The sequence below is a fragment of the Orycteropus afer genome, unplaced genomic scaffold (assembly GCF_000298275.1).
Source record: "Orycteropus afer afer isolate SDZICR_OR568_19922 unplaced genomic scaffold, OryAfe1.0 scaffold00295, whole genome shotgun sequence".
In the NCBI taxonomy this organism is placed as follows: Eukaryota; Metazoa; Chordata; class Mammalia; order Tubulidentata; family Orycteropodidae; genus Orycteropus; species Orycteropus afer.
In genome coordinates this window covers 3433798-3448899 of record NW_006921882.1, presented here as the reverse complement: position 1 = coordinate 3448899, position 15102 = coordinate 3433798, and the positions used below count along the sequence as shown (strand labels likewise).

General features: G+C 46.2%; 1 pseudogene; it reads right to left on the bottom strand.

Moving 5' to 3' along the window:
- Window positions 1–2228: 2228 nt before the first annotated feature.
- LOC103206066 overlaps window positions 2229–15102 on the bottom strand; it is a 44818-nt pseudogene continuing 31944 nt past the window's right edge.

The following is a 15102-nucleotide window of genomic DNA, read 5'->3' as shown; positions in this document are numbered from 1 at the left end:
AGGGATGGACACTGGGAGGAGGTAACTATGGGGAGGAAGTGGGAGGGGAGCTGCTGCATTGTAAATTTTGGTCAATGACCTGAGACAAAGTTTATGTGAACTGCTGTATGAAAAGTGAATTTATAATCTTCACCCAAATCCTAATAATAAAAAATAAATAAATAAATAAAAATAAAAAAAAAGATTGTGTCATTATCACAGGTTGTTAATCAGTCTTCTTCCAATCATGATACCATGTTCTTCTTCATAAAGTCCAGCTTTCTGGATTATTTGCTCAACATATAGATTGAATAATTGTGATAAAATGATACAATCTTGACACACACCTCTCCTGATTTTAAACCTTTCAGTATTCCCTTGTTCTGTTCAAATGACTGCCTCTTGGTCTACGTATAGTTTCTGCATGAGCACAATTAAGTGTTCTGGAATTCCCCTTCTTCATGATGGTGTCTGTAATTTGTACAATCCACACAGTTTAATGCTTTCCCATAGTTAATAAACCACAAGTAAACATACTCCTGGTATTCTCTGCTTTCAGCCAAGATCCATCTGACATCAGCAATGAGATCCCTCATTCCATAACTTTTTCTGAATCCAACTTGAATCTCTGGAGGTTCCCTCTCGATGTGCTGCAGCAACCATTTTTGAAATATTGTTAGCAAAATTTTACTAGTGTGTGACAATGATATTGTTTGATAATTTTCACATTCTGTTGGATCACCTTTCTTTGCAATGGGTACAGTCAGTTAGCCAGGTAGCTTTCTTCCAAACTTCTTGGCATAACTGAGTGAGGGGTTCCAGTGTTGCATTTGTTTGTTGAAATCTTTCGATTGGTATTCCATCAATTCCTAGAACCTTGTTTTTGGCCAAGGCCTTCAGTGCAGCTTGGACTTCTTCCTTCAATACCATTGATCCTTGAGTGTATGCTACCATCTGAAATGGATGAATGTCAGCTAATTCTTTTCCATGCAGTGACCCTGTATTCCTTCTATGCTCTTCTGATACTTCCTGTGTTATTCAATATTTTGCCCATGTTGTTGTTGTTGTTTGCCGTCAAGTCGGCCCCGACTCATAGCGACCCCTCCTTGGGTTTCCGAGGCAGTATCACTATGGAAGTAGGATTGCCCAACCTTCCTTCCAAGGAGTGGCTGGTGGGTTTGAACCGCCAGCCTTCTGGTTAGCAGTCAAGTGCCTTAGGCACTATGCTACCAGAGCTCCTTAGAATCCTTCAATATTGCAACTTGAGGCTTAAATTTTCTTCTTTCGGTCTTTCACCTTGAGAAATGCTGACCATGTCCTTCCTTTTCATTAATTAATTTTGCTAAATTATTTCTTTGTGAGGAAAGCACCAACACCACAGTCTTGGAAATTACTAGAATTTTATCTGTCTCAGGCTTATGACTTGCAACCAAAGACATTGTGCAAAGAAAGCCAAGATTAAGAACACTGTAGGGAGAAGAAGATGATACACATTGGTAACACTGGAGATCAGGTGGACAAAGAAAGCCTTCCAACACACTACATAGATTGCAAAATTCAGTAGTGTTTTCAACAGAACTTTTCTATTTTCAAATCAAGAGCAAGAAATTAAGCAATGTTTACAGTAGACATAAATCTTATACAATTCAAAAAGCATTTATTTTTCAGATCATAAAGCAAATGGAAAAAAAATGTATATGCAGGTGAAATTTACCTACTGTACATTGGCCACCTATTAAAGTTGCTAATATATACTACAGTGTTAAAAAAACAAACATATAAACAAATAAAAACCTTGAAAATTGCCTGATGAAAAATAAAATAACCAGTGGCTTTGAATGGATTCTCCTGGTTATCAGGGTTACAAAAAGACAAAATCTTCCATGAATAGGTGATAAAACCAGGCACAGTCAAACCGTCACCAAATCAGACCCAACCCATAGAAATATACTCTCCACAATGTACTTTCCATCAAAAGCTTTTTTGTTCGTTTTAGTCTTTGAATCTCTGAGGCCCATTTGGTCACAAATATTTGGTTACAAATATTTTGTGTGTGTGTGTGTGTGTATCTGTGTTTTTTTTCACACCATGATATCATATGTTTGTCTGGCACTATCCTAAAGCTAGTCTATAGATGAGGATAATAGAGAAATGGCCCAGTGACTGTATGACAGAAAGAACTCACTGGGCCGAGATGAGGGAGGGGAGGGAGGAAAACAGTTCTGCCAAGGGACAAAGGTCCCTGGCGATCACTCATCGTCAGTCACGCTGGCTTCAGACTGTTGGTTCTCATCCTGCTCTTCATCACTATCCAAATGGCTCTTGACAGGCTTGACTTTTCCTTGATTTGGCCTCTTCTTGCTTTTTCCTTTGGCTGCTCTGGTGGCACAGTGCCTAAAGCATGTGACTGCTAACCAGAAGGCTGGCAGTGCAAACCCACCAGCCACTCTTGGGAAAGTTTGGGCAATCTCCTTCCATAGTGATACTGCCTTGGCAACCCAGGAGGGGTCTCTATGAGTTGGGTCTGACTCCACAGCAGTGGGTTCCCATCTTGCCTGTTGAGCTGGATTTTCACCTGAACAGTTTGCCTCAGACTCAGGCTCCCCTTCATCCTCCTGCTCCTCCTCTGGGCTGCTGTCATCTTCGCTCTCTTCCTCTTTGGCGATTTGCTGCTGGACACTCTTAAACACTGACTGCAAGACCATGTATCCTTATAGATCCGGGAGCCCTCTGAGGTGAAGGTCTGAGCATGTGGCAGAGGAGCATGGTGTCCTTCCCCAGGTCCCCCGGGCTCAGGTACTTATGGTTACGAATTCTTTCCATTATTTTTTTGAAATCCACAGGCTTCCTCATTAATTCATAGGATTCTGGAAGCTCTTTCCTGGAAGGTAACTGAAGGAAGACTTCACTGAGCTGCCACCCCAAACTGCCTTTGTAGCTGATCACAGTGTCTATGATTGCATTCATCTGCTTTGTTATTGGGGAGTTAGGGGAGAATTTCTCAGCCAGAGGGTGGCCTCTCCTCTTCTTAGCTTTTTCCACATCTTCTTTTGCAGGATCTTTATCCACATTTCTTCGTCTTTTTTGCTTCCTGGGCCATACTTCCTCTTCCATTTCTTCCAGATTTCCATCCTCAATGGCCTGCAGAGCCAGAGCCACCAGCCCTGCTGCCCGGCAGGAGGACACCTACTAGGAACCCCATCTCTGGGAGTGGTGAGGCCTATTTAGCTCTTTCACTTTATCTTTCCTTGAGATGTCAGAGTTCTGAAACCCATTTTGGTCATTTCTTTCTTTCTTCTTTTTAATGATCTTTTGCTTTCTTCATGTATGATGTCCTCCTATAATTTATCTGGTGTTGGGTCATTAGTGTTCAATGTATCAAATCTGTTCTTGAAATGGTTTCTAAATTCAGGGTTGTACTTTGGCTTTTGTGAACTTTTTAAAATTTTCCTCAGCTTCAACTTGAACCTGCATTTGAGCAAATGAAGATTAGTTCCACAGATGGCCCTAGGCCTTGTATTGACTGATGATGCTATTGAGCTTCGTCATCATCTCCACTGATGTAGTAGATTTGATTCCAGTGAGGTCCCATGTATAGTCACTATTTATGTTGTTGAAAAAAGGTATTTGCAGTGAATAGATCATTGGTCTTGCAAAATTCTATCATGTGATTTCTCGTCATTCTCATCAGCAAGGCTATAGTTTTCAACCATTGATCCTTCTTCTTTGCTTCCGACTTTTGCATTCCAGTCACCAGTACTTGTCAATGCATTTTGATTGCATGCTTGATCCATTTCACATTGCAGAAGTTGCTAAAAATCTTCAGTCTCTTAGGTTTTGGTATTAGTGGTTGGTGGAAAATTTGAATAGTTGTCATATTATCTGGTCTTCCTTGTAGGTGTTTGGATATTTTCATGTTACTGACAGCCTTTTATTTCAGGACAGATCTTGAAATGTTCTTTTTGATGATGAATGTGATGCCATTCTTATTTAATTTTTCATTCACAGCCTAGTACACCATATGATTGTTCCATTGTTCAATCTGTACATATTTCATTTCATTTTTGATGACTTCTAATTTTCCTGGATTGGTACTTTGTGCATTCCATGTTCCAGGTATTAATGGATATATGCAGCTGTTTCTTCTTATTTTGAGTCATGCAGTATCAGCAAATGAAGGTTCTGAAAGCTTTCCTCCATTCCTGTCATGAAGGCCGACTCTACTTTGAAGAGACAGCTCTTCCCCATCATATTTTGAGTGTCTTCCAACCCAAGGAGTTCACCTTCTGTCGCTGTATCATAACGTTCCACTACCACTCAGAAGGTTTTCACTGACCAGTTTTTTGGAAGTAGATCACCAGGTGCCCCTTCCTGGAATGTGTTAGCCTGGAAGCTCTGCTGAAACCTGTCCACCATGGTGACCCAGCTGGCATTTGAAACCTGTCCACCATGGTGGCCCAGCTGGCATTTGAAATACGGGTGGCATTGCTTCCAGCATCACAACACACAAGCCACCACAGCACGACAAACTGACAGATGACGAGTGGACATGGACATAGTTATACTGAAAAATTATTTGGTGTTTAATTGAAATTGAATTTTAACTGGGAGTCCTGTATTTGTCTGGTAACTCTAGGGTGGGGCTTCACAGGCCAGGCCATGGCACCTATTCTCAAACCAGGAGCAAAGAGAGGCTGTGGGGGTCGACCTGAGCTGCCTTTGATGGGATAGGCCCAGGGGCTGCTGAGAGACCAGGGAGGGAGTCACTGTGGCACACAGGCAAGATGGCAGGTGACTGAAACCCTGGTAGCCCACGCTCAGGGAGGAACAGTGCTGTTGTTTCCAGGAACACTCAGAAGAAACCTGTCTGCATGACTTTCTCCCCCAGGTGTGTGGGAAGGAGGGTGGCTCTCTGGCTACGAGGGAATTGTTTGTTAGATGTTAGGGGATGCCATGACATAGTGTCCTTGCAGGACCTTTTCTCAGGCCCTCAGAACCAACCTGTCCCCAGACCCAGACGGAGGTCTGATGCTCTGTTTGTTTTTGTGATTCAGAAATGAGTCACCCATCCCAGCCAAGAGGCAGCTGAAGGTCTCTTCTCTGTCAGGAAATCATGGGCTTGGGGACTGTCTCCAAGGCTACGGGATTCAAGATCAGCTTCTGGTCCCCATTTTCAGTCCTTTCAAGTGAACGAAATGTGAAGGTTTTGGAGCTGGACAGTCCTGCCTTTGAATTCTGGCTCTTGGCAGCTAATTATTTCAGATTTTTGAGACTTGCCCTAAGGGGTACAATGGTTAGGTGCTTGGCTACTAATCGAAAGGTCAGCAGTTTGAACCCAGCCAGCTATTCAGTGGGAGAAAAAACTGGTACCCTGCTCCTATAAAGATTACAGCCCAGAAAACCCTATGGGGCTGTTCCACTTTGTCCCATGGGGTTACTGTGAGTCAGAATTGACTCAACTGCACCTAACAACAACAACAATATGAGAACACTAACAGTACCTCCCTTATGGGCTTGTTTGAGGATTTCACCCACTGCTATCAAGTCGATTTTGACTCATACCAATTCTGTAGGTTTGTTATCCATGTTGTGGGTAACACTGGAAGAATGGGAATTCCAGAATACTTAACTGTACTCAAGAGGAACCTGTACAAAGACCAGGACAGAACAAGGGACACTGCAAGGTTTAAAATCAGGAAGGGAGTGCGTCAGGTTGTGTCTTCTCATCATGCTTATTCAATCTGTATGCTGAGCAAATCTGAGAAGCTGGACTACATGAGGAAGAATGTGGCATCAGGATTGGAGGAAGGCTCGTTAACAACCTGAGATACGTAGATGACACAATTTTGCTTGCTGAGAGTGAGGATGACTTGAAGCATTTGCTGATGAAGATTGAAGAATACAGTCTGCAGTATGGATTATACCTCAGTATAAAGAAAACAAAAATCCTCAAAACTGGACCAATAAGCAGCATCACAATAAATGGAGAAAAGATTGAAGTTGTCAAAGACTTCATATTACTTGGTTCTACAATCACACCAATGGAAGCAGCAGTCAGGATATCAGATGATGTATAGCACTGGGCAAATTGGCTGGAAAGGACCTCTTTCAAGTGTTGAAGAGCAAAAATGTCTCCCTGAGGACTAAGGTGTCCCTGACACAAGTCATGGTATTTTCTATCTTCTCATATGCATGTGAGAGCTGGACAGTGAATAAGGAAGACCAAAGAAGAGTGGATGCTTTTGAGTTGTGGTGTTGGAGAAGAATGCTGAAAGTACCATGGACTGTTAAAAGGATTAACATCTGTCCTGGATGAAGTGCAGCTGGAATGCTCCTTGGAAGTGAGAATGGCTAGACTTCGTCTCACCTGCTTTGGTCATGTTGTCAGAAGGGACCATTCCCTGGAGAAGGATATCATGCTCAGTAAAGTGAAGGGTCAATGAAAAAGGGAAAGGCCCTCAACAAGATGGACTGACACAATGGCTGCACCGATGGGCTCAGATACAGCAGGATTGTGGGGCTGGCACAGGACCAGGCAGTGTTTAATTCTGCTGTACATCATAGAGTCGAGGTGAGTCGGAGATGACTCAATGACACCTAACAACAACAACAACAATCCTATAGGACAGTAGAACTGCCCCATAGTGTTTTCAAGGCTGTCGATATTTATGGAAGCAGACTGCCGTAGCTTTCTCCCACAGAGCAGCTGGTGGATTTGAGCTGCCAACCCTTTGGTTAGCAGCTAAATGTTTTAACCATTTTATGCCAACAGGTTATGAAAAGTCTTGGTATACAGTCGGTGTCCAGTCAATGCCATGCCTCCTCCATCCTTGCAGGTCACCAGAGAAGCTGCAAGGTGAGTCTAGAGCAGATGTTGACAAATTTTTTTGTAAAGAGCCAGACAGCAAAGCCTTTGGCTTCAAGGGCCGCATGATCTCTGTCATAACTATGCAGCTGTGTAGCACAAAAGCAGCCATACACTATGTGGACACAGATGGTCATGGCTGTGTTCCAATAAAACTTTATTTGTGGGCCCTGATCATTGAATTTCACATAATTTTCACCTCCCAACCCAGCTGGGCAGTTGACTTTTACGTTTTATATATAATTTATTTTATTTTTCTTGTTGTTGGGAACATACGTACAGCAGAGCCTACACCAACTCAAAAGTTTTACATGTACACTGCGGTGACATTGATTACATTCTGCGGGTTGCACAGCCATTCTCACCCACCTTTTCTGAGTCGTTCCTCCCCCACTAACAAACTCACAGCCCACAAGCTTCCTGTCTGACCTTTTGAATTGCTGTTTTCAATTTCATTCCACATGGAAAGATCTTCAAGGAGCACCGTGCCCCAGGCAGACATTCTTGACCAGTTAAGCTAAATTATCATTTGGTTTTAAGATGTCAGGGGATTTTTTTGGTTGAAGGTTTAAAATTTAAAATTATCTCAGGGTAATAGTTTCAGAGGGTTCACTCAGCCTCCATGGCTTCAGAAAGCCTGGAGTTCATGAGAATGTGAGATTCTGTTCTGCATTTCCTCCCTTTTGATTAGAGATTCTCCTCCCCAATCTCTGATGGAAATGATCAGTGGTGGTAGCCAGGCACCATCCAGTTCTTTGGATCTCATGGCAAAAGAGGCAGTTGTTCATGGACATGCCAGCTCATCTTTTAAACAAGTTTGGGATCCTGTAATTTCTCACCATCCTAGTCCAAATCTCCACTACCTGTAGGTCAGGCCATCCCTTCTCAACCTGCACTGTATACTCAGTCCACCTGGAGGTACAAGGCACAGGGCCAGGACTCTGTATTCTAACAAGGTCCTAGGTGATATGACTCTGTTGTCCATGGACCACACTTGGCAGATATGGGACCTGTCTTCTGGCTTCCACTTTGCCCCTCTATCAGCCAGAGTGGCCACTGGTTTTTAACTAGGAATTTTGAAAAGATTCCAAACTTGCAGAAATATTACAAGAACAGTAGGAAGGACCACCATAACCCTTCCCTGACTCACTGGGGCACCACTGCCTTGCAAACCTTCCTCCTGTTGGCACTAAATGCTCAGGTGTGTTTCCTAAGAATAAGGACTCCCCAGGCAGCACCATAGAACCACCATCAGAAGTTGAGGTCAAGCCTCAGACAGTAGGAATATCCCATGGACAGCCCACGCTTCAGTTTACTAGCCTAACTGTGTTCTCTGTAGTCATTTTTTTTTTTTTTTTTTTGGTCCAGGATCCAATCAGGGTCACACTGGGCACTCAGTTTTCATGTCTATTGCTGTTATTGTATGTCATTGGGTCAACTGCAACTCATAGCAACCCCATGTGTCAGAGCAGAACTGCCCCATAGGGTTTCCTGAGCTGTTAGGGACACAGCTCCCAGTCTTGTCTCTCATGGAGTGGCTGGTGGGTTCTAACTGCTGATCTTTTGGTCAGCAGCTGAGCCCTTAACCATGGCACCACCAGGGCTCTGCATGTCTTTTGAGCCTTCTTTAATCTAGAAGGTTCCTCAGCCTTCTCAGAGAGAGCAGCACCTCTGTCTTCCTCTCCCTTTCCCTAAGGAGCCATTGGTCCAGGGTGGAAGTTGTTAGTTGCTGTCAGGTCACTCTCTCATGGCGACCCATGTATAACAAAACAACCTACTCCCCATCGCACCACCTTCACAGTCCCTGATCCGCTTGAGTCCACTGTGGCCACTGTGTGTGCTGAGGGCCTTCTGACCTGGAGGCCTCATCTCCCAGCACCATATGGACAATATTCTGTTGTGACCCATTGAGTTTCCATTGGCAGATTTTCAGACATAGATCACCAGACCTTTCTTCCTAGTCAGTCTTAGTCTGGAAGCTCCACTGAAACATGTCCACCATGGGTCACCCTGCTGGTATTTGAACTACTGGTGGCACAGCTTGTAGCATCACAGGAACACACAAGCCACCACAGCAAACTGACAGGAGGTGGCCAGGGTGGATCCACATTTGCCAACACGATCCAGAAAGGAGACCCATCCTGGGACCAGGCACTTGTGGAGGTTATGGCCCCATGACCTCTGAGGCTCAGGGAGGTGACAGGCCTTGCTGCGGGTCCTACAGCCAGTGAGGGGTGGGGAAGAGATCTCATTGGAGGTGTCTGACTCCAGGCCTGGATGCCATCCTCTGCTTGGAGCTCTCCCTGGAGAGGCAAAGAGAAGGAAGACTGGCATTGCCCTTGAAGAATTCCCAGCCAGGGGGCTGGGGTGGGAGAGTGTTTGTGAAGCCTTGGGCCTTCTGAATGAACCCAGGGAGGTTGGAGCTGGTGGTGGAGAAGAATTCAGAAAAGAACAGAGGTGCTGCTTCAGGGCATTTCTCTGAGGAGGTGGCTTTTCTGGAAAGTTCTACACTGCCCCCCAAAACCTCTGTCCCTTGGTGGCCTGAGCCAGGAGAGAGAGGAGCTTGATCCCAGTGCCCAGCCATTCCGATGTCATGGGGACTACTGGCCATTGGGGGTGGTGATGAGAGTGAGAGCCCAGGAGACAGCTGGCTGGGGGTCCAGCACCCTCTCCTTGTAGCTGGACCTGAGGACAGCCCCACATCTCTGAGCCAGTTTCCTTATCTGTACAATGGGCATTGTGATATAAGAGCCTCATAGCTGTGTGCTCAGTGCTGGATGCCGGCTACACTGAGGCTTGAAGGAGAAGAGGGAACAGAGTAAAAGTGAACCATTGGTTTGTGTCAACATGGTCAATGAAGATCGTGCCCCTGTTTCTGACATGGGCTGATGACAGGTCACTAGGTTGTTGCTGGGGCTCCCCTCTGTCTGAGATTGCCTAAAGTTAAATGTTGTGCACAAGATAAATGCCAGACAGCTTCACAGCACTCACAGTGGTCTTATCCCAGTGGGCTTGGAGGTTTTGATTCCCTGTCTCCACATCTTTACTTGGTATCTCTTCTTGAGGGTGTTTCACACTGGTCAGTGGACTTCTGTGAATGTTCCACACACTCAGAGGGAAAGAGTGAAGTGAGGTGTGGCAAGCCACAGGCCTGGCCCGCAGACAGCCACTTCTCACTCGTTTGTGCTCACTGTAAGTCCTTAGAGCCTCTGGCTCCTCACCTGGAAGTTGGAAGGAGCAATCCACCTCTTCTTCCCCAGGTGAGTGAGGGCAGTTGAGATGAGGGGGTGCAGGGGCTTTGTTGTGTTGTTAGGTGCCATTGAGTTGTCTCTGACTCACAGCGACCCTATGTACTACAGAACGAAACACTGCCCAGTCCTGCGCCAGCCTCACAATCCTTGCTATACCTGAGCCCATTGTTGCAGCCACTGTGTCAATCCCCCTTTTTCGTTGACCCTCCACTTTACCAAGCATGACATCCTTCTTCAAGGAATGGCCCCTTCTGACAACATGACCAAAGTAGGTCAAAGGAAGTCTGGCCATTCTCGCTTCCAAGGAGCATTCCGGCTGCACTTCTTCCAGGAGAGATCTGTTAGTTCTTTTGGCAATCCATGGTATTTTCAGTATTCTTCACCAGCACCACAACTCAAAAGCATCAACTCTTCTTCAATCTTCCTTATTCATTGTCCAGCTCTCACATGCATATGAGGTGATTGAAAATACCATGGCTTGGGTCAGGTGCACCTTAGTCTTCAAAGAGACATCTTTGCTCTTCAGCACTTGAAAGAGGTCTTTTGCAGCAGATTTTCCCAGTGCAATATGTCGTCTGATGTCCTGACTGCTGCTTCCATTGGTGTTGATTGTGGAACCAAGTAATATGAATTCCTTGACAACTTCAGTGTTTTCTCAGTTTATTGTAATACTGCTTATAGGCTCCACTGTGAGGATTTTTGTTTTCTCTGTGTTGAGGTGTAATCCATACTGTAGACTATAGTCTTTAATCTTCACCAATAAGTGCTTCAAGCCATTCTCACTTTCAGCAAGCAAAGTTGTGTCATCTGCATCTCTCAGGTTGTTAATGAGTCTTCCTCCAATCCTGATGCCATGCTGTTCTTCATGTAGTCCACCTTCTCAGATTATCTGCTCAGCATACAGATTGAATAAGTGTGGTGAAAGGATACAACCCTGACACACTCCATTCCCAATTTTAAATCATGCAGTATCCCCTTGTTCTGTTTGAATGACAGCCGCCTGTCTATGTATAGGTTCCTATACAAAGCAGAGGCTTTGGGGAGTGGAATGTGCTGTGCATGTTCATGGTGTGGCTCTGGGCCTCGGGTCCTTTCTTAGAAAAGTTAGGGCCCAACACCTGGTAGCACCTGCACTGCTCACCGGGAGGGACCTGGAGCGCTCACCTGCACACTTGTTCCTCCTGAATGTACCATCACAAAGCAGGAGAACATAGGCCCCAACACCCCAGTTCTTTTGTGCCTGATATAAACAAGAAGAAAGCAACCAATCACCCATGTAAAATGCAACACAGTGGTGAAGGTTTTATTGAATCTATAATGAGGGGTTAAGAAGAAAAACAACCCCCCAAAAATCATGAATAAATCTTTTAGGAAAAACAACACTGTGGCATAACCCAATTGACAATGACACTTCAGTCATGCCCTTGTATGAAGAGACCTCCCAAGGCCACCTCTCCAGAAAATGTGGTTGCCTGTAGGATGGAAAGGACTTAGTCTAAGTACTTAAAGTAAGGGCAGGGAACACAGCCACTGTCCCAGTTTGCCTTGAAGTGTCCATAATGCCCCTCTCTCCTCCTCTCCAGTGGGGTGGCCCAGATGGGGGCCTTCACAGCCATGCCGTCTGGGGCTTTGGCCCAGGCCGGAGACAGCCTTATGGGGAAGCAGCCATTCACGTAGCAGAAAAGGGTCCTGGAAGAAGTGCTGATATGAAATTACACCAGGGAAACAACGAGGGGGTAAGTACATCGTGGCAAGAGAAGGGCCACAGTGCAGCTGGAAGGCAACTGTGCTCTGCAGGTGTGGCCTCAGGAGTGCAGCCAACTGAGAGAGCCAGGGATAGGGTAGTGACTGTCCCTGAGGTATGGGAATGCCCATTTCCAAAAATGGAAGTCAAATCAGCTGCTTTCCACCTATCTGCCCATCTATGTATTCACCCATCCACCCGCCCATCCATCCACTCATCCCTCCTTCCATTCATCTACTTATCCACCCACTTATCCCTCCATCCATCCACCCACCCATCCATCTACCCACCCACCCACCTACCTGTCCATCCATCCATCTGCTCATCTATCCTCTGTCCTTTCACCCATCTATTTATCCATTCACCCTTCCATCCCCCCACCCATTCACCCACTCATCCATTCTTCCTTCCTTCCATTCATCCATCCATGCACTTGCCCTTCCTTCCTTCCATCTATCCATCCACTTATCTATCCATCCATCCATTTATTCACTCATCTACCATATTCTCCATTTCCATCCACCTATTAATTGACCACTCATTAATTTACCCATCCACCCATCCACTTTTCTCTTTCTTACTTCTTTCCTCACATTCATCCTTCTAGTCATCTTCTCTTTCTCTTAATGTCTCAGAGCAGCTATTTTGACCCCATGATACCCAAGGATCAAAAACCACAATAAATTCTCAGATATACCTAGAATCATGTCTTTAGGAACTGGGCCATTTTCTGAGCTTATAAGGCCAGTCCCAAAAGAAGAGCTTCATGATGTGGGCTTCTCCAAGGATCTGATGGCAGGCAATTGGGGGTTTATGGTATGGGATTTGGTCAAGAGTTTTAATGCCATGCTCAAAACCACAAGCACCAGAAAAGATACAAGAACTGCCATTTTGGGGGCCCAGAAGACACCCTTTGGCATTTTTCTCTTTCCAAAACTGTTTCAGAAGCAGGGATCTCTGTAGTGATCATGGCGTGGACTCAGAACTCAGACTTGCTGGGTCTTTGTGTAATTTTGCCTTTTCTGGATGTGTGACCTCATCTGTAAAAAGGGGAATCATAAGAGATCTGGGATGAGAAAAGGAGACCCACATGGGAACATTTAGGGTAGTGTGTGGCATACAGGACGTGCTTAGTGCTAGCCATTATGAGGATGATGATGCAGAAAGTGATGGTGGTGGGGACAGTGGTGATGGTGACGATGATGACTATGGTGATGGTGGTGACTTTGTATAACACAGGTATAAGGGTTGGGATTTATAACTCCTGTTTTTTTGGGGCCACAATTCAGTCTGTAACAGAATCTCCCAGGGCATAGGCACAAGCAGGTGGGCATTCAGGAATGGCTTGATCAAGCCTCCAGGGGCTCCCTCCCACTGTCCTCAGGCTCTTCTTCCAGTTCCTCCACTGGTGTCTAGGGGTCACTCCCCAAAGTTTATTCTGTAACTTTCAGTGTCATGTCAGGAACGTTGGTGGCTGATGGAATACAGCAAAACTCGGAGCCAGACCCGAGCTCGAATCCTACCTGCCACTTGTTGGCTTTGTGATCTTGGGCAGCTGGGGAAAGGTGATCTGCCTGGGGAGGGGTCTGCACGGCCGGAGAGGACTCAGGCTTTAAATGTGCCCATTCCCTGGAGAGCTCCCGGCCTCCCTACCACTCACGATTTGGGAAAAGACAGGGAGTGCAGGAGAAAAGCAGCAGCCCAGCCCTGGGCCCGGAGGAGCTGACACAGCCCCAAATGCAGTGGAACGCACGGGCCCTGCAAGACGGCTGGGGCCTGAATTTGCCGACAGCCCTCTCTCTGATGCCCCAGGTTGGGGTGAAAGGGGCCTGCTTTGAAGGGGTGCTTCCCACCCACCCAGGGAAACAAAGAAGAGAAGCTGGCCTGGCCTCTGGCCCCGGTACCTCCATGGTGCTCCCGTCTGGACCACCCACCAGCTGCCCAAGTTTCAGATGAGGAAACTGAGGCTGAAGGAGATGGAATGACGGTAAGCTTGGATGCGACCAAGTGAACGGCGGGATCCAGAGCTTTCTGTGTGTGCGCCTGCTCCGTTCTCCCATTTTGCAGACGCCCAAATAAAATGGTCTCAGCTGGGCTCTCTGCTTTATAAATTCTCTTCCCTCTCAGCTGCGGAATCTCAGAGTTGAAAGTTTAGCGAGCCACAGGGTGGGGAGGAGATGCTGAAGAGTGGCGGTGAATTCCTCCTATGTGTTTATTGTTGGTCGGGTTGATGTTTTGTCCTTGAAGCCTCCGCGCTGCAGATCTAGGATTACAAGCCACCCCCCAGGCCCTGAAATATTCAAGTGTTAATTATATGTTCATATCTGCCTATAAACTCCTGTTTGGGAAAGCAGGAATGTTCTTAAAATAAATGGCAATATAAAATTGCAAACAGCTAGCGTTCCTGAATCCATTTTCACATCTTATAACTTTGAAGGATAATTCATTTCTTCCTCTCGTGTGCGCGTGGTGAGGGGGACGGTGTCACGCCTGCTGTGTCATTGCAGGAGGAGCCAATCAGTTAGGAATGTGCAGCGTCTGCGTGTCTCCCCACCCCTTGCAGCCCTTAAAGAAAAGCAAGAAATGCCAAGTCTCCCTGCTTTATTCAGCCATGTGGGCAAAGAGTGCAGGGAAGATGTATAATTTATTTTGTGAACTGGGGAGACAACTGCAAAGAATTCAGCCTATAATTGTGAGGATAATAGCCCCATCACTCGGCGCATAGCTATCTGTGCGCGGGGAGCTTGCACGTGTCAGACTGTGGCACCGAGGAGCGTGGTGGCAAGAAGCACGTCTGAGCTGCCATCTTTCCTAGAATGGGGTTTCCCTTAAATGCGTGCATTTCAATGAAGAGGTAACATACACAGTCAAGTGCACAAGTCTGAAAAAACACGCCACTCTGTATTTTTGCACAGACACACAGCTGTCCAACCTCTACCTGACGGAGATAGCGAGTATCTTCGGCACCCAGAGTTCCCTGGTCAGCCCTCAGCCGCGTCAGCACCCTCTACCAAGGTGACTTCTCTTTTGACGTTGATCACGTGTTGCTGTTGTCGCTGTGGCTGCCCTCAAGCTGGCTTTGACTCCTGGTGACCCCACACCCAATGGGACGAGACGCTGCTTGCCCCTGCATCATTCCGTGACCATTACGATCCATAAGTAGATCGCCAGGCCTGTCTTGCTAGCCCATCTCAGTCTGGAAGATCCCCTGGAATCCGTTCCACATCATGACAGCTGGTGATGGCTGTGCACCAGGTGTGTCA